The sequence below is a fragment of the Amblyomma americanum genome, chromosome 11 (assembly GCF_052857255.1).
Source record: "Amblyomma americanum isolate KBUSLIRL-KWMA chromosome 11, ASM5285725v1, whole genome shotgun sequence".
Classification (NCBI taxonomy): Eukaryota; Metazoa; Arthropoda; class Arachnida; order Ixodida; family Ixodidae; genus Amblyomma; species Amblyomma americanum.
Genome location: NC_135507.1, coordinates 84,190,595 through 84,216,868, shown reverse-complemented (window position 1 = coordinate 84,216,868; position 26,274 = coordinate 84,190,595). Strand labels below are relative to the sequence as shown.

Sequence of the window (26,274 nt, the reverse complement as noted above, 5' to 3'; positions counted from 1 at the left end):
AGGACATATTCTTCAGCGTCCTTTTGCTTCCTGGGCATTCCTGCGGGTTGTGCAAAGCTTGGAGTCCACCACTTTGACGTCATGAAATCACATTTTGTGGCTGCTGAATATGTAGAAACACCAGTTGGCGTAATCTTTACTGGAATTTTTTCGTAGATTTTGGATGGCGATTTTCAAGAATATGTTGACCTGGCAGCGGGAGATGAAATTCCTGACATGGCTAAAGTCACTGTACTAATTAATGATACTCAAGCTTCGGGTCATCCACCTGAGCCACCGCCTTTGGTATGTGACTAACAGCAAGTACCTGAATGTCATTGTGCAATATATTACACCACTTCATACTTGCTCATTTCTCAGTCTGTACAATTTGCTTATTGAAATTAACAAAATTTCTAATGAAGTGCATTATACAGGGAAATATTGAGTGCATCATCGTATTTTAAAAAAAAGTGAATTTTATACTTATGTGGTGATCATTGGTATAGCTTGGGTGTATTGGCTTTCATATTTTTGTAGCGATAGCTACTTTACGGTGGCATTTTGAGCCTTCAGCGGGGGAGCGCCGTGGCGGTGGCGGCGCCACCACCCCGTGGCTGTGTCGCCACGCTGTCACGTGGTTCGTTGCGTGGTTGGTCACGTGACCAAGTTCCACTCAGCCAGCTGTCGCTATCGCGTCACCCCAAGTTTAACCACAGCTAAACCACCATCAATTTTGTAGTGATAGCTACATTATGGTAGCATTTCGAGCCTTCAGCATGGCGGCGCCGCCACGCTGTCACGTGGTGCGGAGTAGCTGCCGGCGGAGCAGCGCCGTGGCTGGTCACGTGACCAAGTTCCACTCAGCCAGCTGTAGCTATCGCGTCATTCCAGGTTTAACTAGAGCTAAACACCGTCAATTTTTTGTTTTTTCTGTCCACAAGCATTTAGGATGCCTATTTATTGTTTACATTTTCTTTACGCATTTTTAAAATTAGTGATTGAAAGCACTGTCTGACCAAAATGCTTTTTGCTTCAAAAGCGAAAGTCAGAACTTGGGTTGCCAGTTTCATAGTAAATGCATATATCAAAAATAGCTGTTGTCATTACATGTTTGCAGTTATTTGTTGCTTGTTACTTGTTGTATTTATTGCTGAAAAATCAGGAAGGATTATCAGTCATTTTGTAATAGTAATATCATTTCTCATTGCTTGCTTCAGAACACAGTGCTTGAGATGGAACACGATATGCCTGCTCACACTAACATTGGAGCTGAACCAATGCAAGAACCTGTGCACTTTGATCTGTAAGTTTTTTTGATGCTTGAACTAAAATGCATGGGGTCATTATGCTGCTCAGCTTTCTCTAACTACCTTTTCTAATTTGTGACTGTTGTACTTGCACTAATGAGAATATTTGTGTTTAAAGAATTATTTCGGTTTACCTATTGCCAATAATGCCAATAATAAATGCCTCAATAAATTCATCTTGAATGCAATTTAGCTATTTTGGCTGTTTAAAGCACCAGTTGAATGAACAGAAATGATAAGTCCAGATATGCATATTGAACTCTAAAAACTAAAGGGTCTTCCCTGTCAGAGCACAACAGGAAAATTTTCGTGCCAGTGCTGTAGGAAAATGAGAGCAGTAGTAAGAAAAAAATCGGGGCGCTGCGTGTGCCGCTTTTTTTCACATAAACATGTGAAGTTGTGATGTCAATTTATTAGGGAAGAAAAAATATCGGCAGTTAAATAACCTTGTAATATGAAAATGATACACTAACCAGCTGCTGAAAGTGCTGGGTTTCTGCCATAAAGTATTTGCTTGTTGAAGCCCCTCATCGGGGCTTCCAATCCTCCCTCCTCCTCTAATCCTCGGCACATCTGAATTCTGGTCTCTGCTACATTTTCTGGATTGCTAGACAACTTTGAATGCATTCCATTTTATGCTGTCTTCCTGCCACTTTTTCTTGTTGGATTCTTTTTCATAAAGTGAATAGACTTTCTAAGATTACTGGAAACAAATACAAAGGGTTAAATTAAATCATATTTTAGGTTGCCATTTCCAGACAACAATGGAAAAGCCTTTGAATTGCCCAGCTTCGGTGGACTTCATGATTTAATCATGTCTGGCAAGCCACTGACTTCATCTGTGCAGAGAAAGATTGTGGATCTTCTATTCCATGCTATGCTGAAGTACACAGTGTAAGTTAAGGAAGCATGACTTATTGTTGCATCTGTGGGGCCCATAGAGTACCATGAGTATGTAAAACGCTATACATTTTTCCATTCCAGACTTGTCATACTGGCATTTCTGTTTCAGTGTGCAGTGTTAACCTCATTTTGCACATTTCATTTTCTCAACTCATGGCGCCTCTAATCAAAGTAGCCAAAGTGAATATATATAGTGGATAAACTTTCACGTTATTAAATGTTTATGCAGTAAACCCTTGCAATTTAAAGTACCTTTGAAGATTCAGAAAAATCGTGCTTAGAGCATTGTCTTGGCCACCCTTATATGGTGTCATATACCGTTACTTTAGACACATGATGAATAGCGCCAGTTAATTGGGTTGCATTTTGCTACAGGGAGCAAATCCCAATTTACATGAATTAGGCTACACATTTAGCATAATGCCCACATAGTACTGAATTTAAAAAGGTTGTGCTGGACACATCAGTGGCGACTTTGGTTATTGGGGTTTAACGTCCCAAAGCAACTGAGGCTGTGAGAGACGCTGTATTTGAGGAGTCTGGAAATTTCGACCACCTGGCATTTTAACATGCACCGACATTGCACAGTACACAAAGGCCTCGCTTTTTGCTTCTATTGAAAGGCAGCCGCCGCGGCCGGGATCGAACCCCCGTCTTTGGGGTTAGCAGTCAAGTGCCTTACCGCTGAGCCGCCGCGACGGGTTACATTTTAACAGTCTTCGGCAAACTTTTCATTGCATGCTCTGCCACCATGGTAGTCATTCTGATTTTCCTTGGTATTCCAGTTAACAATAAAACGGCCATATTCTAATAAATTTGTGCTTAAAACATTCCTTGTAATGTTTCTTAGAAACATGTTAAGTTAATGTTTCATTCGTCTCTAAAAATAGCATTGCTTTCTGTACAGGGTGCCTACGAGGGACTTCTATGCTAGAGTTACACATCTCCTTCAGAAGTACCCACAACTGACGGACGTCGTGGGAACTGGATCAGTAAGGAAACTCCCTTTGAGTGTTTCAGTGTTACAAAATATGATGTAGCTCCTTTTTGTATTATGTGCTTTGTTGGCATGCCAATTTGCCTTGAATAATTTTAATCTTACACTGAATTCTTGTGCACGTTAGAGGTTCAGTCGAGTGCTTTCAATTCTGAGCCATTTTGAACTGTGTATACTGAACAGTGCTGCTTTGTATTTATTTTGTCCTGTTTCTTTTAAAGGATTCCTGGAAAGTTTCATTGCGGTAGAAGTTTAAGAATCAGCGACGACGGCTTTCAGAAGATCCACTAGTAGCTGAAAACAAGAGAAAATTTGGTTCACAAAGAAAACAGGCTCAAGGCTTCACTTCAACCGAATTGAAGAGGCACACAAGACCAAAGCTAGTGAGAAACCTCTAGGGTTATAATCCTGACACTTGAGCATTATTTACCAGGATTATTTGCCTTGCATCCTGGAAGTATACATGCAGTTGCACTCGGTCATATTCGTAATGAACTAATTGTGTATGCTTCCTAAATACTTTTCTTCTTTTCCTGCATGCACTTTATCATGTGTCATTCATAACAATTTTAAACTAATGCCATTTTCTACTAGTATGCACCGATGAAGGTAAACTTCAAGCTTTTCCTGTTCTAAACATTCATACTCTACAGGAGGTGTGAAAACATTGTCATGATTTGTTTTGCAATTTCACAAGCTGGAAAGCAAATCAAGACCACTTGTGCGAATCCGAGAATGCAACATTTTGAATCAAATCATAGTAGCAGATGTAGCTTGCATGAAACATACATTACAGGTCAGCATTTAAAGGGTGTATTAGGAGTAGGCATCCAGAGGTCCAGAAGAACCTATTTCATTGTTTAGAAGCTTGTCTGAAATATTCCAGGATATAAAGCATACAGCCATTTTGGGAGAAGATGACACCACCTTGGCAGCTCATGAAGAATGGCTTTTAGCTGAGGCAAAGAAAGGAGATCCTGATGAAAGTGGCATGCGAGAGAGAAAGACTCTGACTGCAAAGAGCAGGCTGCAAAGTATCAGAACGATGAAAATTGAAGGGTAAGTGATGGGCCTAATCTTTTTCTTTGCTTATGCATGAAGGATACCTAAAATACAATTTTGTAGCTCAAAATGTTTCGTCACATGCCCTAACTACTCACGAGACGGTGCCATCTGATAGAATTAGTAATTAAGGTGAATTAGAGCGGGAAAAGATAGTTTTGCATGAAAGGTACAAGAACATTACTAGAATCATTGGTAATCTGACTGGTTTTCATTATTTGCTGGCATGTTTAGCCTTTATTGACAAGACTTTATACTGACTCTATTTTTACTGGCTTAGGTTCACAGAAGGTGAAGAGCTGCATTATCTGCAAGAGCTAGGTTTTAACTGCATTAGTTCAAGAAACAGACTTCATAGCTAATCTACCAATGATGTAATGAATGGCATGATTTTCCCACAAAAAACGCTACATAATATTATAGAGAAGGGGCTGGAAGCTGGAATTCTTTGAAGGGCACAGAGCATATGAGCAAGTGGTAAGGGGAAAACTCGGGCACTAGCCAACAGTTCAGCAAGAGGGCTTAGCAAGTCGAGTCCTCTTTCCGAACTGTTGGCTAGCGCCTGTTGTTTCCTTGTTTTATTTTTGTTCCTTAAGAATATTTTGTTTTCCATAATTACGTTTGATATTTCTTAATAGTGCTGTGAAGTAATAAACTTAAAACCAATATGCATGAACTCATTTTCTCTCATGTAGTTCATTGAGGACTTCAAACGGCTCATAAGGTCGGATGTGACTGATTGCATCAGCCGTGGCATTGACGCTACGGTTGCTCTTGGATGACAGGAGGCTGTTGCTTGCAGTGAGCCGATACTACAGCTTTTGCAAGCGACATTACCAATGGACCCAGCACGAAGCAGGACACGACGTACGTGCTGAATTTAAAATCAAGTATAAAATTAATTTCAACTACATGTGCAGAATATCCTTTTTGTGCTTTATTTTTTTCACTTATAGGATGAAAGCAGAAGTGACATCCAAGTGACTTAAAGTACTTTTTTTCATGTTTAGATTATTACATATATTATAACTGGTGCCTTAAAAAAAATATTTTCGATGTAATTGCCTCACAAATATAGAATTGGTGATATGACTTGTTCAGAAGCATATATAAAAACATTTTCAAATCCAATAAATTCGACTTTGCAGATATTTATGCAAATGTAAATGCTGCAAACTTGTATGCTATTCTGAGTGTCTTGCAGGATGACGTTATTTCAAAAATGTCTGCCAAATATTTTTGCACGATTTTTGTGCTAAGTTTTTTGGAGTGAATGTGGCCCTAGTTGCAAGACAAGCTCAGAGAACTTGTTAAAAACAGCCTGTGATAGCATTTATTGCAGTGACATAGGTTTCTGCAAAAGAAATGAACTAGTCAAGTGCAAAGTGTATGCTATCTAATGTTGTGTGGATTTCATGTCACTTGTCAAATACTAGAGGAAGCCAACAGCCACTGACCCCAGGAAAAGCATAGGAAATGTTTTTATTTCTTGCATTGGTTGTCAGTGTGAAATAGTAATATAATCATCGAGATAAATATTTAGAAAGTAGAAGAAACAAATATGTGTCACCAGTAGGATCCGAAATGTGGGAAAGGCAAACTGTGTCATGGCATGGTTTTTCTTTTTCGAGTTCGTATTGCAGCTGGATGGTATATTTGATCACTTTTTTTTCGGACCTCCTTTCTCTCGCAGCCTTGAAGATAATAGCCCTAAGTGTCAAAGAACCAAAAGCTTTTCATGATATGTTTGTGCAAGAAGGTGTAAGTACTGCCAACTTTATATTTTTAGGATTACTTTCCAGTCGGGGAATTCCACTTGTGAATACAACTTAAGCATTCTTTTTTAGAGAAAATGGCACCAGTTGCATTTTTACTGCTTCGAATCCAACATCTCTGTTATCCATGCAAACAAAGATGATGCCTTTATTTTGGTTTTTAAGAGCAGTTCTTAAAGATGAATATGCATACATCCAAATAATGACCATTGTGTATTTATTTTGAAAGTATCAGATAAATCCTGTTATGGCCTATGATATCTTAATGGTATAAAATATTGCATTATGGATGATGCAAGCTTTAAAGTAGCCAGACACCTAGTACAAACTGCTGCAGTTAGCCAACTAAATTGTAAACTTGTTTCTCACTGCAGGGTCAAGATATGCCAATCACACCTTGTGTACTGTACTCTGGAGAGTCGATTGAAGATGCAGACTACTTTTACCTCGTCGTGGAACGCAAGCGCCTGTTTTCTACGTGCAATGCAGAAGAAGGACTAATTGTGTTGCTTGGAGCCTACTGGCTGTTCAACCTGTGTTATTCCAGTGATGCATTTAACACGCTAGTTGTCTTGGAGCGCCTGTACCTAAAGATGAACGTGACAACACCCCGAACAGTTGTCACGAAGTTTTTAAACAAACTTGTGAAAAAGCATTCAGTGGTAAATGCTGACTTCCAAGAAGCTTAATGCAAGGAACAGAAACCAAGTGCTAGTTTCTTTGGCATCATCTAAGAGGGTCAGCCAACTCAGCTGTTTGGTGTTAATAATTTTTTTGCGGGTGCTACAAGTGCCTTGTTTCAGTGGCACATTTTATAGCTGCTTTTTAAACTCAGCGCTACATCCATTTCTGCACAGTGGCTGAGCAACTCGGTATAAAGCGTGAGAGACTATAGTATCCGCAAGCATGCTTTTGGAGTGCAGGCTTGGGAGGTGTCATGTTTCTGTACAGATATCAAATATTGTTCCATGTTGTTCTGTGAGAAACATTCTTCATATTCACCCATTTATACGATGCAGTAAGCAGGATGTTGCTGCAAGCCGACTTGGGAGTAAGGTGTGGAGGATGTCTGGATAATGGTCTTGCCTGTGGAATAAAAGTAGGTTGCATTTTCCACCCATATGGTTCTTTTATGTGTGCTTTTTTTCATTTTTAACTAATTTCTTTGCAACACTACACAGTTGCATATACTGTGCCAATTCCTAGCTTTTGCTTTGCGAAAGACTTATGGAGTCGCTCGTTAAGCACAAATTTGGAATTGTCACAGGAACAAACTTGCCGTATGGGAAACACCCTACCTTGAAGGGTGCAGGTTACGCACCCCTAGCAAAAGGGTGTGGTCCCAGCACCCCAATTAGAAGGGTGCAGATGCAACACCCCAGCCAAACGGGTGTTAATATACACATCCCTAGGGTGCTACCCATGCGACAAGCCATTTACACACTTAGGGGAGAAGGCATTGTTGCCCTCATGTTTGGAACACTGCAGAACTGATGTCCATGATGAGTTTATTGAGAAATACTCGGCTTATATAGTGCAGAAAAATGCCTATCAACATAAATTGGAGGCTTTGGATCAGGCAATGATTCGGCTCGAGGACGGTGAGCAACCTTGCAGCACGCGATTCTCGTTGACCAAACTCATGATTTCAGATGCAAAATCTATAGATCATGCAGTTGTACGCGCAATAGCAGAAATGACATCGACATTCGAGGACGGCACCAAGTGGCACCCAAACTTACAGTTGGTTGAAATTGTAATAACTGATACACGACTGACACAGCCAGAAACTAAAGGCATGTCGCATTCTTACATAGAATATCATATTGGCAACATGTACGACGCACATCTTTTCAAAACTACATACACACTACATGATCCACCAAAGAGCATACATGGCAAAATTGTGTCCTGGCTGAACTCTATCCGCACTGTCGTGTGCAATAAGCTACAAGTGGTAGTGGAACTACCCCACTTCATATCCAAAGTGAGTGGCATAAACATTTTTGTGCAAAAGACAACCGACGACAATCCCGCCATTCAAGCAAACTGCGAAGTGGAACTGGCGATGAAGTGCCCCCCCGGCGTGGGATGCGCGCCGCTGGTTTTAAAATTGGTGATCAAGATTTCCGAGGGTCTGGAAGTTGTTTCTTCAGGTTGTCAGTCGTCCGGAGAGCTAGGCAGGGCTGTGCCGGAGGTAATCCACCGCTAGCCGGACACCCAGGCAACTGCGCTCAGTTTTAGAATATTTTTTGGAGGCTTTCCCGAGTGCCTACTATCCGGAAGAGGAGTTGGCCGTGGACGAGAGCCTGATGAAGTTTCGAGGTCGGCTCTGCTATGTTCAGTTCAATCCATCAAAGCGAGCACGCTTTGGCCTAAAGTTTTACAAGATCTGCGAATCAAGGGTACTGCCTCAAGTTTTCCATCTATACCGGAAAAAGTGACAAGTCGCTTGCTACCGCTGGGATGTTGTGCAGCGAGGCTGTTGTGGTCGACCTTGCAGGCGACTACCTTTCGAATGGCCATACTATTTTTGTGGACAATTAGTACAGCTCTCCAACCCTGTTTCTCCACATCAAAGATTCAGGATCAAGCGTCGTTGGCACAGTGAGGCTGCACCGCAAAAACATGCCAAAAGGTTTCAAGAAACAACCTGCAGAAGGGGGACTGCTCCATTGTTTTTTCCCACGGACTCATGGCTGCAAAATGGCAGGACAGAAAACCAGTGACTATGCTGTCAACAGTCCGTGCTGCTGCAGACTTCAGAGACACAGGAAAGAAAACGAAAGATGGTCAGCCTATTTGAAAACCCAGCGTTGTGGTTGACTACAACAAAGGTATGGGGGGCGTTGACCGCCAAAATCAACAGCTCGCTTCGTTGCCAATAATGCGCAGATACGCCAAAGGGTACAGAAAAATTTTTTTTCTATGTGATGGAATTGGCTGTTTACAACAGCTATGTCCTCTACCAGAAAGCAACCGGGAAAAAAAATGTTCTACGCAGACTGGAAAGTAGATCTAGTCGTCGAACAGATTGTCGAAGAGACTGTACTGGCCGGGTACAAGCGCAGGGGGAAACCTGCCATAGCTCCATCTCCAATGCGCCTAGAAGCTTGTGAATGGGCTCGTTTTCCTCGGCAAGTACCTCCCAATGCAGTGAAGGAAAACCCATCACGCAGATGTGTGGTTGTAAAGTGCAGGGTAAAAGAAGTGAGAGCCGCTGGGAATGCGAAAAGTAACATCGCCTTTCACATGCCAGAGTGTTTCAAGATTTACCATATCCGAACGCATTTCTAGATTCCCAAGCAAAGCCCATGTCATGAGAGCAGAATAAAACAAAAATGGTTATGCTGTTATTTTTGTAGCGCAAGTTATTGCAGGTTCTCTGCAGTGACCCAGGTCGTGCCGCGCGCTCAAAAAAACCCGCGGATAGCAGCGCGCAGAACGTGGACGAAAGAGCGGAAGAGAATGGGTTAAGCAGTCAATATAATCACCCGCCATAGCTACGTTGTTAATTGTTGCGAAGTATCGGCCATGAAGAAAGGCGATGCAAGGCCCTGTTTGGTAATTCAGATTTTACAGATTGTAAAAAGTGCAAATTCACTCTCCAGGCGTAAGCATAAATGCTTCTAACCACAAGAGTACTGCATGCATAAATATTTGCTCATGTGAGTTTGCTTCAAACGCAGCATTGCCTGGTGCAGTGTAGGCGTGCTGCTTTTTTGTCTACACTTCGCGTCTCTGCCAAGCGCAGCACCGCCTTTGTTTACAAAGATGTTTGTGTATTGGTAAATCATGTGGTAAGTGCAAAAGAAGTGCTGGCCTCCATTATCAATGATGCTGTTTTCAGTCACTCAGCCCTGCCATTGTGCACTACATCTAGTGATTAATGTGCTACTTGCAGGCATTCATGGTACTGATGTGTGTAAGGGGCGTTTTTGCGCTAGTTTTTGATTGCGTGAAAGATTGGTAGGGGTTTATAGACTGCAGTATGTATTTTGAATTCATTATAATATACATTCCTTTTTAGCCTGATGAATCAGCAAGGAGTAAAGATGCCGACATGATTTTAGAGCTAGAAACCTCTCTTGCAAAGAAGGAAGAGGAGATAAGGCGGCTCCAGAAAGAAAATGATCAGCTCCAGCTCAGAAACAGTTGCCTGACAAATGCACTGCTTGTCAAAATAAGTAAGTACAGTGTTATTGGTTCATTTAGAAGCTAATATTTTGTATTGAGGCTTTGAGTGCTCCGGGAAGCTGTTATATATCCTTTGCGATGTTTTCATCAGCAATGTACTCATATCGGTGTATTGAAGTAGATCATGAAAACAGCATCTAACCTGCTTTGTTTTGTTTCCTTCAGTGTTGCTTGAGTGTTTTGTGCAAGCACCCCCCTACTACTAGTACTTTAAGACGTAGCAATAACTGAGTATGTTTGTAAGGCAGAAGCAGTTGGCGCTCTCGAACTGAACGGACGTGTGCCAGCGAGCTCCTGCCCATCTGCCTGGCTCCGCCCTTGGGCTCGTGCTCTCCTCGCCCGGGCCTTTCACTGCTCCTGATGTCCCGGGGCTGAAGGCCTTGGTTCCTGAGGTCCTCCAGCCCCCCTGCCACTGGATTTTCCCCGGATATTCATCTCCGCCAGCGGTTTTTAACCACTTTTTTGCGCTTTTCCGCATTTTGTGGCGGCGGGCCCAAATTGGCTCACGGTCGGCGAGGAGGAGGACGAAGTTTCTCCTCCTGCCCCGCCCGTCCCTGCTGCGGCCCCGGGCTCCTTTTTGGGGCTTTCGGGGCACCTTTTGCGGTCCCGGTTCGCGGACCTGGGCCTGACTGCGGGATTCACCACCTGCCCGCGGTCCTGGGACGCGGCGGTCTTCGCCGTCTCGGCGGTCGGGGCGGTTTTTTGGCCGCTTCTGCCTGCGGCCTCCTGTGGCTGCTCGCGGCTGCCTCTTTGCCGCTGCTGGCGCCTCTGGCTCTTTCTGAGCCTCGGGGACGCCTGTTCCGGCTGCGGATCCTGGTCCCGTCCCTGCCTGCTGTCCCCACCATTCCGGTCCGGACACTTTGTCGTCGCCCGACCCCCAGCGGTTGCGTCCCCTACGCTGGTAGGGGCGCTCTTCACCGGCCGCGGTCCTACCTACTACCATCTTCATGTGGGCCGCATACTTCATTTTCTCCGCCCTTCCACGACCGCTGGCCGCTACTTCGGGCGGCTGGTTTTTTCTCCCACTTGAACGGGCTTGTGGACTTGGGCCCTCGCCCTGGGGTTTTGCCCTAGCGGGGCTCTCCGGGGCCCTAGCCGGCTCTCGAACTGAGCGGACGTGCGCTGCCGAGCTCCTGCTGCTTGGCATTCGAATTGGCTCGCGCTCTCCGCTAGGCCGGCTCTCTGTGTTTGCGCCCCGAGGGCGGGGCCCCTCGACGCCTGGGGCTGCCTTCTCGGGCCTCCTCATTGCGGTCCTGGCTGCCCGCTTGCGGTTTTTTCGCCGCTTTTTGCCCTGCGCGGCCCTTGGCTGCCGCTTCTGCCTGCGCCGGCTGTGAAGAGGAGAAAGAAGTCCCTCTCTCGGTCCTCGGCGCTCTGCTGCGGCCTTGGGCTCTCTGCGAGCTTTCGCGGCGCCTTCTGCGGCCCCGGTTTTCGTTGCGGCGCTACCTGCGGTCGTCTCATTCGTGGTCCGGGACTTTGTTCCGGGCCCGACTGCCTGCCGCCGCGGTTCCTGCCCTGGTTCCCGGCCTGGTTTCCTGCGCCGGCCTTCTGCTGCGGGGCCTGCAGGTGGGCGTTTAGCGCTTCGGCTCACCGCGGTTTTCGACCGCGCCGGCTCCCTTTTTTGGGACGCCGGCGTTTTTTCATCGCTTTGCGCGGAGCCCGGACTTTGGCTCGCGCTCTGGGCCTTGCCCTTGCGGGCCCTGCGCCTTTCCTCGCATTGTTCCGGTGGTGGTCGGGGCTCGCCTCGGTTGCTGCCAATGCCATGAGCGCTTCGCGCTCTCCTCCTTCTGCGTCGCCCCCTCGGGCGAATTCACCTCATGTGGTAGTTCATCGGCTCTCCCCGGACGCGACCATCGACCCGGGCGTTGCGACCGACTCCTCAAGGTCACCTTTCTCCGAGACCGGGGACGCTCTTCTGGCGGCGTTACCGGACCAGGTTGCGGCCGCGCAGCTTCCTGCTGCGTCTCGGTCAGTCTCCGGCACTTCTGCTGAGGCGGCGGCGTCATCTTCGGGGGCTGCCCCGGGCTCCCCACGACCTCGAGCCCCGGGTTTGTCTGCGGGCCCACTCCCGGCGTCGCTTGTTTCAGGTCTAGCCTGCGATGCGCCGCGGCCCCCGCCCGCTGTTTCGCCTGGTGCTGGGGCTGCCTCTGAGGACGCCGCGGCTCGCTTGGACCTGGCATTCTCGGTCCTCCCCGACTTCGAGGCGGTGACGCGCCTACAAGATCGCCTCACGAACTTCTTGAACCTGGACAAGAATAAGATACCTGTGCAAACCCGCACCCATATTTCCCAGCTCTTTGGGGAGCTGGTGCTTCGATGTGCGGACTACCGCGCCTTGGCCTCGGACGCCCGCGGACGCGCCGAGGTCCTTCGGGCGATGTGGTCGGCTGAACGGAGGGAGTGTTCGGACGCCAGGGCTCGGGCGTTTGCTGCGGAGGCGCGCTTTGCGGTGCCTGCCTCGCCCCTCGTGCGTCCGGTTCCTGTGGAGGCTTCGCGGCCTCACACGTTTGCGGACGTCCTGCGTGGCTCTTCCTCCCGGGAGCCTGCTGCGTCACCTCCTGCGGCGTCTCCCTCTCCCCTACGGCAAGTCCCCACACCTCACATCGCTTTCCTTTCTTCCGCGCCTGAGGCGAACGTCTCGCCTCATGACCTCATTGCGACGCTCAAGGCAAATATTGTTCCTGAGGACGCGGGTATCGGCCCGTCACTTTGCGCCAGACGAATGCGGGTGTAACGGTTCTGGCTCGAGAGCGCCAGACAGTAGATAATTTGCGCGCCGCAGTCCAACAAAACGAGACGACGCGAGCAGTCATGTCGATTAGGGTCGCGGAGCGGCGCAAACCGCAGATCCGGGTTTATGGAGTTGACCCGGATGTTCCAGACGACGCGGTTCTCGAGCACATAGCCGCGAAAAATCCCGCCCTCCAAATCGATCCTCGCACTGCGCGCCGTCGGCACACATTTCGGCAGAGGGACGGTGCCAAAACACACATCATTTCGCTAGACCCTCCCACTTTCCGGTGCGTCATGGCTAAGGGTCAGGTGGTGATTGGATGGTCCTCGGCCTCTGTTGCCGAGGACTTACACGTCCCCATGTGTACCTTCTGTGCGACCTACGGACATTCGCGTCGCGGTTGTCCCTTATCTGCCAACCCCGATCGCGCGGTGTGCACAAAGTGTGCCGGCGATCACGCCGCCGCGACCTGTTCGGTTCGTGCGGGAGACGCGGCCGTTGCCTGTGCAGAGTGTAGGAGGGTCGGCCGTGAAGGTGACCCGCATCCTGCGGGTGCGGCTAGTTGTCCCCTTTTGAGGGAGCGCGTGGCGAGGCTGCGTGCCAGAACCGATTATGGCACTTAGCCTTTCTTCTGCACCTTTTTTCTTTTTTCTTTTCACACTTCCCTGCTGGGCTTTTCTGCCCAGGGTCGTCCTGCCTGTCTTTGTTTTTTCATGTGTTTCCTTTTTCCTTTTCGGTAGGGTGTTCTCTGTTTTCTTTTGCCAAACTGTTTTTCGTAGTCATTTAATCTTTCCTTTTTATTTCGCCTTCCCTGCTGTTCTATCCTGTAGCATCTCTATGCTCCTTTTGTGCGCTAGCTCCCCCCTTTCCTTTTATTCAGTTATTATTTTTCCTTCACTCGCCTTTCCTTATATTGTCTTATTTTCTTATAGTTTGCGCCTCCTTTGCGCTCTTTCCTTTTAATTATGCGTTCCCCACTGTTCTGTCCTGTTGCATTTCTATGCTCCTTTTGTGCCCTGTCTCCCCGCCTGCCGCTCCTTTTATTCTGTTACTATTTTCTTCTCCTCGCCACGTCCCTTCCCTTCTTCATTGCTTTTCGGCCCTGTTGCCTTTCCTTCTTTTGACCTTTTTGCACACAGTTTGCGCCTCCTTTGTGCGCCTGCAGTGTCGTATTTACTTTTTGTTTTTTCATTCGGTTTTTTCGCTTTTTACTCGTTTTTCTTTTAATAATGGCTAGCCATTTCTCGTTCTCTTTCATACAAGCCAACCTCGATCACTGCAGGCGCGCAAATGGTGCCCTTGTCGCCCGATTAGAGGAGGGAGGATTTGATTTTGCCATCCTTTCAGATCCCTATGTCAGGGACGGCAGCATTGCTTCTGTTCCCCGCGAATGGGCGTGCTTTGCCGCTTCCGACGGTCCGCGCTGTGCGGTTTTGTCTCACCGTCCCCGCTTCGATCTTTTCCCGATCTATGTCTCCTCTCGCGTAGTGGCACTTAGTTGCACAGCTTCGTCCGGCTCTTTTCTTTTGGTCAGCATTTATGCGCCGCCGCACTCCCCAATGGCCCCTGTTTTAGCCGAAATCTCGCATGTTTTCTTGCTCGCGCCCAACACACCGGCTGTGGTGGCTGGAGATTTCAACGCGAAACACGAAGTTTGGGGTCCAGGGATGTGCGACGCGCGGGGCGGCGAGCTGTTGCGCTTTGCCACTGCAAACGACCTCCTAGTGCTTAACGACCCTGCCTCCCCACCCACCTACACTACAAAGTATACGGACAGCTGGATAGATGTTACACTGGCCAGTCCAGCTTTAGCGCTCGGTGCCTTTAGTTGGACTGTTGCAACCACCGAGACGTTTTCCGAACACCAACACATTGAGGTCCGTGTGGGGTTGGGGGATGCGCCTCGCGAGCGAGGTTTGACGGGTCGGGGTCTCTCTCGTGTCGTCGCTTCTCTGCAGGGTTCCCGTTTCTTTTCCGCTGTTCTTGGCGCCGATTTTCGTTCGCCGCGCGCTTTAGACCTTGTGGTGGACCGTGTGGGATACACTGGTATCCCCTCCTCGTCCCCCGTGCCAGCGGCGACCGTGACCTACACGGGCGCGCTGGCCACCAGGAATGTGGAGAGAAGGCACCCCCGCGACTCTGCTCATTTCCGCCCCAGCACTGACGTGACGTCACGGCAGCGCGCCGCCTTCTGCGGAGAGGGTAGCACGCCTAAGCTTGACGGTAACGATTTGCTGCGAGGGAGGCAATGACCGAGGGGATAAAAAGGGGTGATCGCGCGGCGGGAAGGGCTCTCTCGCCGCCGGACCTGACCTAACTACCCCACGGACCCCTTCCGCTGCCCGCCGGCCCCCGAACACCAACGCCGGTCGACGTCAACGACTTGGTGAGCTGCTGAACATATATTTTACGGATAGAAAATTCTTCCGCAGTGTGCTTTACCTCGCGTTAGGATAATAAACTATTTCCTAGCGTGCCCTGCCGTTGCCTATTTCGTCCGGACCTGCCGTGGCTGCGACTCTGCGCCACGGGTTGGGGAAACGTGTTGCGTGCTTAAATAACGCCTGCGTGTAGCTTGCACGGAAGCTCGCCTTCCCGGCCGGCTGGACGCAGTGACCCCATAACCGCTTTCACGCACTTTACGATCAGATGCGCAGGCGCCATTCATCGGCGCTTCGTCCCCACCAGTCCGCACGCGGTGCGGTTCAGTGGTGGACGCCAGAATTGCGGTTAGAGCGAAAGCGCGTTCGTGCTCTGCGCCGCCGGTACCAGCGGGCGCGCCATCCCTTTGTCCGCGCTGTTAACCGCGTGACTTTTAGTGCGGCTCTGGCAGATTTTCGGAATCGCGTTGCGGCGGCGCGGGAGGCGGCGGCGCGGGATCTTGCGAGAGAGGCGACACTTCACAACTTGTACGGCCGGCCCTTTCAGCGGGCTTTTGGCCGTCTTCGCGGGCCGCCCATCTTGCCTCCCGTTTTGAGACAGGATGGCACCTTGACGGAGTCCGTGTTGGAGTCTGCCAGGGTACTTTTGGACGAGCAAGTGTCCTGCGATGCCACCGACGAGGACACGCCTGCGCATGTGGCAGTGCGCGCCGTGGCTGCTCGGCCCGATTTGGGCGGTCCTGACGATGTGCCGTTCTCGTTTGGCGAGGTCGAGATGGCGATTTCCCTCGTCCGGATGGGGACGGCATCGGGTCTGGATCAGATCGGCCCTCGCGCGCTCCGTGCACTGTGGGCCTGTTTTCCAAATTTTTTCTTATTTCTCTATAACAGTGCACTGCGCCTCGGCCACTTTCCCCGAATCTGGCGGAGGGGGAGAATCATTTTCCTCCTCAAGCCCGGAAGACCGCCCGAGGCGGCGACGTCTTATAGGCCAATTGTGATTAATTCTGCCGTGGGGAAGATCCTCGAGCGGTTGCTCTTTAATCGCATTTATCATTTTCTTGCCCGTTGCGGACTGCACCACGAGGCACAATTCGGTTTCACGAGAGGACGGGGGGCTGTTCAGGCCCTGCACGTTCTCGTTTCTAAATTGCGCGAATTGAGGGACGCCGGCCTGCACGTGCTGCTAATTTCCATTGATTTTCAGGGAGCTTTTGACAGCGTTTGGCACCCGCTGGTCCTGAGTTCGCTCGGTGACTGGGGGTGTCCGAGAAATCTCTGCGCGCTGCTCCGGTCGTTTCTATCTGACCGTGAGGTGGTGTACCGCTCTTTTGCGGGCGACGCGGTTGCGCGTCCCACCTTGGGCAGTCCGCAGGGATCCCCGCTGTCTCCCCTGCTGTGGAATGTTGTAGCGCGTGGCCTTTTGGCGGTGCCTATGCCGGAGGGTGTGTCGCTCCAGGCGTATGCGGACGACGTCGTCGTCCTTGTGCCTGGTTCCAATAGAAAGGAGCTCGAGCGTTTGGCGGACGATGCTCTCGGCCGAGTCGCTGCATGGGCGAGGGGTGCGCGTATCACCATCTCGCGAGAGAAGACGGTGTGCGTTCTTTTTTCTCCTCCTAGGAGGGGAATGGGAAACACAATGCCAGCAGTCCGCCTTGACGGTGTTCGCCTGCCTTTCAGGTCCGCTGTCAAGGTGTTGGGCGTCGTCTTCGACCGCACCCTTTCTTTCATTCCCCATGCAGAGAGGCTCAAGGAGCGTGCTGAGACGCTCTCCGCCCGCCTGGCGACTTTCTTGCGGATTAGCGGCACGCCGCCGCCTGCCCGTCTGAGGGTGCTTTACCGCCAGGTCGTCCTCCCCACGCTTGCGTACGCTTCGCCCGTCTGGTGGACTGAGCGTCCCCATTCGGGTCTTTGCGCCCGCCTTGTGTCTGTGCAGCGGTCCCCGCTTTTGGTGTTGGCGGGGGCTTATTCCACAACGAGTACGCGGGCGTTGCAGATCCTTCTGCACGCCCCGCCTTTAGCGATCGAACTCGATAGACTAAACGCGGAATTCGACCTCTTTTCCCGTGGGCGCGACGTCGCTTTTGGGACGAGGACGTTTCGCGCTGTCGAGGTTCAGCAACCGTTCGACGTCTCCACACGGCATCCATCGGAGGTTGTGGCTTTTCAGCACCGTCGTTTGGACGTGGGGGCGGCGGCGGCTTTGGCGTTGTCGCCGGCGCACCACGTTTATACTGATGGTGCTTACACCTCTGTAGCTGCGGGCGCCGCTTTTGTGGCGTTCGACCCGCGTGGCCGCCTCCGGGCGGTCGGCCGTTTTCGGGTTGAAGGTGCGTCGGGTCCATACTGGCCAGAGGTTGTGGCGTTTGAGGAGGCGGTGCAGTATGTCCGTTCCCTTCCGGGAACGGTGCCGGTGCACTTTTATACAGATTCTTTGTCTTTGCTTTCGGCCCTTGCCGTTTTAAAAACAACAGTATCGGAAATCGACCGAATTAAGGTCGCACTGACGTCGGTGGCGGAGCGCAGGCCGCTTGCTCTGTTTCATGTCCCGGCGCACGCTGGTGTTCTAGGAAACGAATTAGCAGACATTGTGGCTTCGCGAGCGAGTCGCTCCCCTCGTGTGCGACAAGTGTTTCGCTCGCGCGCGAGTATTCGCCATATTTTCCATGCGGTGGTAAGATCAAAGTGGGCAGTATGGTGGAGAGAGAATCACGAGGGGACTGGCATATTTACTTGGGTTCCGGATGCGCTATCCCTGCCCGACTCTTTTCCACCACCGCGTCCCCTCGTGACACTTATTACTGGCCACGGTCGCTTCCCCGCTTATCTACACAGATTTGGTCTCGCGGCATCTTCTCAATGCCCTTGCGGTGCCCCTGTAGGGGACGTCCCACATTATTTGACTAATTGTCCTCTAACACGCACGTTAGTGGCACGATTGCCCTCACCACCTCGGGACAACCAACCTACAGTTTCCCACTGGCGTGGTTGGTTAGAGGACCGCCGATCTTGTGCCCTACTATTACAAATCGTGGCCACAGTTAGCCAGGCTCTACCAAACTATGTTCGAGGTAGACTATAATTTTTTTTTTTACTCCTCTTCATTTTATTTTTGTCTCTTCCCTCTTTACCTCTACATCTCCTGTTCTTTTCGTCTTTGCCTACTTTGATTGTTTCCTTTATGCTTTGGTATCACTGTTCATGCATTAGTTTTTTTTTTTTACTCTGTGTGTGTCTTGCACATTTTTCATTTATTCCTGTATTTTGAAGCCGCCTCTTTGCACCAGCACACTGTTTTCTTATGCTTTTGTTTTGTTTTCGCATTGTAATAGCGCTGGTTCACGAGGCCCTTCAGTCTTTCGCTTTAGTTTTTTATTTTTTTTTAGGCTCCATCTGAGCCTTTTCTACTGCTCGTGCGCTATTCTTATTATTATTTTTTTATTTATTTTTTCTGTTGTTTTTTCTCCTTTTTTGCCTTCTTTGCGTGAAAACAGTTCTTAACGCATTGTGTTTTTATTTATTTTTTTTTTATATGCATTTGTAGTGTCGGCTGCAGCTGCGCACTCCTGCGTGCGCAGACACTAGGCGCAGTCTTTTATTATGTGTCTATTTTTGCACCTCACTTTATCGAGGGTGCGTCTGAGAGGCGTCCTGTTCTATTTCGTTTTTTTCTTCTCTCTTTTTCTTTCTTTCTAACTTTTCGAATACTGTTCTCCAGTGCACATCAGTGACTGTGTGCACTGTTTTTTGTATTATTAAACATTTTTGTGCCTCACTTTATCGAGGGCGCGTCTGAGAGGCGCCCTCGCTTAGTTCGTTTTTTTTTTCTTTCCTTTCTATTCTTTCTTTTTGAGTACTGTTATGCAGTGCACATCAGTGCCTGTGTGCACTGTTCTTTTTGTGCTGTGCATCTATGCGGTGCACTTTTTGCTGGGGTTTCGTGGCTTCTCGGAGGGGCCCTTCTGGCCACATGAGGTGGACATTTTCGTGTCCGCCCCTTCGGGGGCCACGTGCCTCAGTTTTAATGGTTTTTTTTTTTTTGGAGTGTGTGTGAATGTGTTTTCTTTCTATACCTTTCCTTATTTTTTCTTTATCTCATTTTCTTATTTTCTTGTTGCTGTTTTGTTTTTTTTAGGTATGTTTGAAAGTGTTTTCTAGTATGTGTGTTTTTGTGTGCTTTGCCGTTTTTCTTTTGAGTGAATGTGTTTGCATTTCAGATTTTTTGTCTTTTTCATTTTCTGTCCTGTCGGGGCAGATTTTGTGTGCACTTTTCTCTTTTTTCTTGTGTATCTTCTTTCCCTCCTTTTTCAGATCATCCTGACACACTTCCTGCTGCCCGAGTCCCTGTCATCTGCTTTGTTCGTTCATTCTCATCATTTTATTTATTTTTTTTTTTCGTGTGTGTGTGTTTACATGTTCTTTTTTCATTCTGGGCACCATCATATTTTTATTAAAACTTTATTCATCAATAAATCAGCTCGCGCGGGGATTTTATCATCCCTCTGTGCTCGTTGCGCCCTTAGGACACCATCGCGTCTACCGTGCCCACCATTTTATTTTTTCAATTGGCTTTTATACCAAATTACTTCTTTGGCCATTTCGGCCCTGTTCGTTTTTCTTTGATTGGTTTAAGCCTGGTGATGCTCTGCAGGTACAGGCTACTTCTCATTCCACTTTATTTTTGCTGTTACTTTTCCGATTTTAGCCGGGAATGAGACTCCGATTGGGGCCTGAGCCCGGCCCCGCGCTGTCCCGTTGGTGGTCGGCAATTTTTACACCCTCCGGCCCTACCATGAGCGCTTCGAGCTCTCCCTCCCCTGCGTCGCCCACACGGGCGAATTTCCCTATCGTGACTTTGCACCGCATTTCACCGACCGCGACTTCGGGCTCGAGCGCTTCGAGGGTGCCGTCGGACCCCTCCGATTCCCCATTCTCGGAGGCTGGCGACGCCATAATCGCCCAGGTCCCGGACGAGGTTCCGACCGCGCAGCCTCCCGCTGTGCCTCGGCCCGTGCCGCCCGACGTGGCGGCGGACTTCGCGGGACCTTCGGGTCCTGCCACCGGGTCCTCTTCGTCGCTGGTCCCGGAGTCGACAGCGGCCGCTCCGAGCCCGCCCGTGGTTCCGGTTCCTGCGGGTGCGACCGCGGAGGCTGCCCGTGACTTCTCGAACACCCCCGTCGCGGGCGCCGCGGACTCCGGCGCCAGGCTAGACCTGGCGTTTGCTGCCATGCCGGACTTTGCGGAAGTCACGCGGTTGCAGGAGCGCCTCACGGCGTTCCTCAACCACGACAAAAACAAGATCCCGGTCCAGGCCCGCACACAAATCTCGCACATGTTCGGCGAGATGGTGTACCGCTGCGCAGAATATCGCGCACTGGCCTCCGACGCCCGCGGTCGCGCCGAGGTCCTCCGCGCCATGTGGTCGACGGAGCGCCGGGAGTCTTCGGCTGCCCGGACCAAGGCCTCTACCGCGGAGGCCCGACTGGAGGCGGCGTCCACAACATTCCAGCAGCGTCCTGTCCCGGCGGAGCCTGTGCGGCCTCCCACTTTCGCGGAGGTCGTCCGAGGTTCGACCCCGCGGGCGGCCCCTTCCATTCCGACACAGCCGCCTCAAACAGCAATGCGGCAAGTCAATAATCACGTTGCTTTTTTGACATCTGCGCCCGCGGCGCACGTATCGCCGCGGGATTTGATCACTACCTTGAAAGCTAACATCACCCCCGAGGACGAGGGGATCGGTCCCGTCGTGCTGCGTGCCACGCCCGCTGGCGTAACGGTTCTGGCGCGTGATCGAAGCACGGTCGATAACCTTAGGTCGGCGGTCCAGCGAAACGAGGCCACCCGCACAGTTATGACTGTTCGGGTGGCCGAGCGCCGCAAGCCGCAGGTTCGCGTTTATGGTGTGGACCCGGATGTGCCGGACGAAGCGGTCGTCGCCCAACTGGCGGCGAAGAATCCAGACCTCAGTCTGGACGTTAGATCCATCCGCCGCCGCTACACTTTTCGCCAGCGGGACGGGGCGAAGACGCACGTGTTGTCCCTTCCGCCCGACGCATTTCACCGTGTCGTTGCGCGGGGACGTCTTACTATCGGCTGGTCCTCGGCCTCTGTGGTCGAGGACCTTCACGTACTATTCTGTACTTTTTGTGCTACTTACGGCCACTCCCGCAGGGCGTGCCGCCAGTCCTCCAACCACGACAGTGCGGTTTGCATCAAGTGCGCACAGAATCACTTGGCGGAGATCCACAGCCGTGGCAGCACACACTCCTGGTGCTATTTCTCTCGCACGCCCAAGCCGAAATGCATAACTGCCGCCGTTTGCCACTGTAGCAACGTGCCGCGTATGAATGTGTTCTTTCGTGCTCAAGAATCGGCTTATTCTTCCAGAGGTTTGTTCCTTCTTCTACCCGGCAACACCATCTACAAGACATGCTGTTAGGACTAGGTGTCCGTCCTGTGTATTTGTGTTCATTGTCGTGTGTGTTCACTCAGTGCTATCAAAAAGATTTCAAACGCTTTCCAACTAGCCCAAGTTCCCGACTTAATAAGTGCCATTGCTCTTATACAACTGATGATAGCACCACCCTTGTTTACAATAAGCAAGTTTTTGTTGTAATTGTGGCCATTATAAATAGGCTTGACTATAAATTAAATTGCTGTCAAACGAATATGGTGTGATGTTCCATGTAAATAATCGCAGCAAAGAAAATGTGCAAGTGAAATTTGGTGGCTATACTACTCTAATCTAAATAATTTCTACCAGTTTCATATTCAACAGGTTCTTCGAGACAAATGAAGAAGTAAATATATTTGTTATCCCTCTTTTAGACTACTTTTCCAACTATGTGGTGGTGCATCTGGCACCAGCACCACCAGCGGAAGTCAGTCGCTGCTGTGCGAAGATAATTGCGCGGCTTCTTTGTGGAAGCAGGCCGCCTTGGCAAGCGCGCAAAAAAGAAGCAAATAGAGGCATCTGCAATTCCAGAATAAAGAATAACTCAAATTCGACGGGTATTTTTTTAAAATACATATGCGCTGTGGATGCCAGCTACACACATAGTTCAGACTGCCAAAAATAATCCATGGATACAGCCATTCTAAGATTCCAGTCACTTTTTTGTGGCTGTCATCAATACCAATGAGTACGGGCTTATCTTTCGAACATCCAACGTGCAGACTCCAACCATTTTCACTGTCCCATATCATATATTTACTATGCTGGTGTTCCCAACAGCGTCCGATCATACCAACAGTGTCCAATCATCCCAACATGCACAATAATTCCAGCATGTCCAATCATCCCAATGTGCCCAATCATCCCACCATCCAGCGTGCCCAGTGCTCCCAATGTGCTTTCCATTACCATAATCCACTAAGGTGTTGGACGCTGGTTTCCAATATTCCCATCCTTCCATTTTCTCCAATAGGGTGAGGCTCACTACCACCAAACACAAGCGCCTTTACTCATCTGTGAGCAAAGGCCCAAAGGAGATGTGAAAGCAGTTTACGGTACGCCTGCAGAACTACCTAGAATACTATTCAGACAGCTGTCGGGTAACTACGCTAGAGGAGTTCGAACTGCTAGCTGTTGCGGACCGAGTGAGGGAAGCCCTCAGTCATGAGCGAGAGCACACGTTGCTCTAAATGATAAGCTAGGCTTCCTAAAATTAGCGAGATTGTCACGATGGCAGAAAACTACGACGAAAGCCGAAGGTCTAAGATAAAAAAAAGCAGCAAGCGCGTTGATGGCAGCGAAAGAGGCAGTCGAGGTAAGACAGCGCGACGGAACCCAGTTCCGATCAAACAACGAGCAGCCTCGGGGACAGGAGCAGTGTTTCTATTGCCATGGTCATGGACACGTTGCAAGATTTTGCCTGAAAAGGCAAACCGCGGGAAGGCCAGATATGGGGAGCAGACACACAGACTAGAAACCGGTAGTCGCCCGAGTATCGGTCCCATTGCATGACAGGGAGGCAGTGCATAGCTCGGTAGGAAGGCAGCCCACGTAGAAGAAGGCCAGCACCGGAGAGGTGTCATTTTTGAGTAGTGGAAATGGCATAAGTGCGCCAATTGACTCAGGGACCGATATCACGGTCATCTGCAGGTTGCTCGTGCCACGATATGAATATGTGGGGTCCACAATAAAACTCACCGGGGCTTTCGAAAGCAGGTTGTCGTGAAGCTAGCGTGTATTCCTCTAGTAGCAACTAAGGGAGCACAGTGAGTGTCATTTGACCCCTCGGAGCGGGGCATACTGTGTGCAGTCAACAGACAAGCTGATAACTGGGATAAGCGCGTTAATCACTCCCGAAGACTCTGAGTAGCTTCTCAAAAGTCGCGTCCATATGCAATAACAGGGAGAAGCAGAGGCTTCTGACGAAGAAAAGGAAGAGAGGGCAGAGCAGGTTGACGAGGTCCTAGCCGGCGCGGTGGCAGCTGATTGCAGCGAAAGGGAAACCGCTGTAGCACAGACGACGCGCCAACGATTTCGCGAGGCGCAGATTGGAGACGAATCACTCCAGGAAGCGTGGACTCAGGATAGAGAGGGAACACACGGCATGACGGTCCGGGACGAGCTTCTGTTCCACCAGGAGCCTGTTGCTGGGCATCAGTGTACTCAGCTTGTGCTCCCATCCAAACAACGTGCAGAGGTGTTGAAAATGGCGTGCGACTCAGTGTGGGCAAGACATCTCGGCAAGCGGAAAACGCTTCAGCAGATAAAGACTTCCTTCTTCTGGCCCGGGGTCACGCGCGACGTGAAGCAGCACTACCGCTCATGCCACTCGTGTCAAGTGAAGTCGCCTGCATGCACAGCAGATCGAGTGCCGACTGCGCAGATCGTTAGACCAGAGGCCGCATTCCAAGTGGTGAACATCGACTGCATAGGAACGATAGAGCCGCCGTCTGCTCGAGGGCACCGCTATGCACTTTGTGTAGTGGGCATGAACACGCACTGGCCCGAAGTGGTGTGCTTAAAAGCACTGACCGCTAAAGGCCACGTCCGACGCTCTTTTGCAAATATTCGCGCGCCTGGAAGTCCCTCAAACAGTGTGCTGTGACCACGGGACAAATTTTACCGCAAAACTTACGCAAGAGCTTCTCAGGAAATTGGGCGCCTCTCCCGAGGTTCTCCACGCATGAAAACCCTCAAAGCAACGAAGTGGTCGAGCACTGGAGTGGAACATTCAAGTCCATGATCTTTCAGATTATTCAGGAGCACGGGCGTGACTGGGATAGGCTTGTGCCATTTTTGCTCTGGGCTTACAGAGGTTTCTAATGAGACGACCGGGCAGTCGCCGTTTGAGTTGATGTATGGCAGAAAGAATACCGACCAGACCACTATCCATTCTCCAAAAAACTTGGACGGGAGGTTGGCGGTACCAAATCCTTTGGCAACGCCGGCGGCAGAGTACATGTTAGCTTTGCACGAGAAGCTGGCCGAGGCAAACGCAAGGGCGGGGAACAACAGCAAGGTAGCGCAATGCAGGTACACTGAACATTACAACTTGCACGCTGTCTATAAACATTTCACAGTGGGCAGCAGGTGTTGTTGCTTGAAAGGGATGGCGAGGGAAAGTTGATGTCCAAGTGGATGGGGCCCGTGACGGTACAGGGGAACACGCGCCCGTACAGTTAGTTATCTGACCACACTTGACAATGGCGCATGTCGGACTGTCTATGCAAACAAGCTCAGACCGTACCACGCACGGGTGAATGTAGTGGGAATGATATTTGAGAGTGCTGCACGGCACAACTACTGTCGAACTGACTAAGATTTTAGTCAAGCGATTTAACAAGAATGAGCTAGGCAGTGTGCAGGACTTCACCGGCGGGAAGTATGAAGTCGTTCTTAAGACGCGAGCAGCTGTAGAGAGGTTCTTGCAAGACCCCGTGGTCGAGGTGAAGGGCACTGCTGTGCCCTTCGAGTACAGATGTACGCAAGCGAAGATGGTGCGTGTCTTCGGGTATTCCGCGAAACACCAAGATGTAGAACTGGCTAGCGTGCCGGAGCCTTACGGAAAGGTCATTAGCCTGACACGCGAGAGCTTCCCTGGGTTCTTGACGGTCATCACAGGGATCAGGCGCGTTAAGATCAAAATGAAGAAGGCGGTTCCTAACTTCCTGGACGTGATCGATGCCACCGTGCAATGCGAGTACGAGGGCGCTGGTCGCGTCTGCCGGAAGTGTAATTTCCAGGGCCAGATGGGGGCTAATTGCAAGACTCCGCAGTGTGTTATATGCTGTGCCTACGGGCACGAGACATGCGAGGCCGCGTGCCCCAAGTGCGGTGAAGACCACGACGTGCGGGCCTGCAAGAAACGCACTTTCGCGTCCATTGTGGGCAAAGAAGAAAGCGAGCAGCCACCAGTGGTATGGGACCAGCCCAAGCCAGCCGTGAGCCAGGCAGCAACCCCCCCAGTGGCAACAGAGTAGCAGACGTCCGTGGAACCAGCAGGAGAGTCACTGGAGACCTTAGCCAAAGCTGCAGGTCCAGTGCACGAGGTTCCGCCTACCCAGGAGAAGCAGCAAGATAATCAGGTGGAAGAAGAAATGGACGCCACGTGCGACCGGCCAAAGAGGAAATGAAGCCCCCCCAGAAAAAAGAGGACCAGCCCTGCAGCAGCAGCTAGTAGCAATTCGTCAGAAGGGGGGCCTCTAACAAAGCGCGCCTTCCTGAAGAACCCGCCACCCCTTTCTAGTTCTGGGGAGAGCCAGTCTGAGAGTGAGGAGGACACTCCCAAGTCCAAGCCCTGTCAGTATGGTGGGGGGAAGACATGTGACTGTGAGGTGATCTCTGACAAAAGTTACGAGTCAACACCCGATTCCCCTCCCAGCTCGCCTGCTGCGGATGCGGAGGAAACCCCCCTCAAGTCTGCTGAACAATAGACCCCAGCCAACCTCCCGCCCTTTTTCCGCTTGCAAAGCACCAGAGGCCTCA

The 26,274-nt window shown here is 50.2% G+C and overlaps 1 long non-coding RNA gene and 1 pseudogene across 2 annotated transcripts in view; one reads left to right on the top strand and one right to left on the bottom strand.

The window, feature by feature from the left end:
* Positions 1 to 26,274, bottom strand: part of LOC144111374 (uncharacterized) — a 323,266-nt gene that overhangs the window by 237,135 nt on the left and 59,857 nt on the right. The window lies entirely within an intron of this gene.
* LOC144110818 (uncharacterized) lies at positions 1,227 to 7,110 on the top strand (annotated as a pseudogene). Its single transcript, XR_013309928.1, has 9 exons — positions 1,227 to 1,285; positions 2,079 to 2,183; positions 3,100 to 3,184; positions 3,411 to 3,572; positions 4,076 to 4,223; positions 4,532 to 4,542; positions 4,947 to 5,118; positions 5,927 to 6,012; positions 6,401 to 7,110. The product of XR_013309928.1 is annotated as an uncharacterized LOC144110818 (transcript).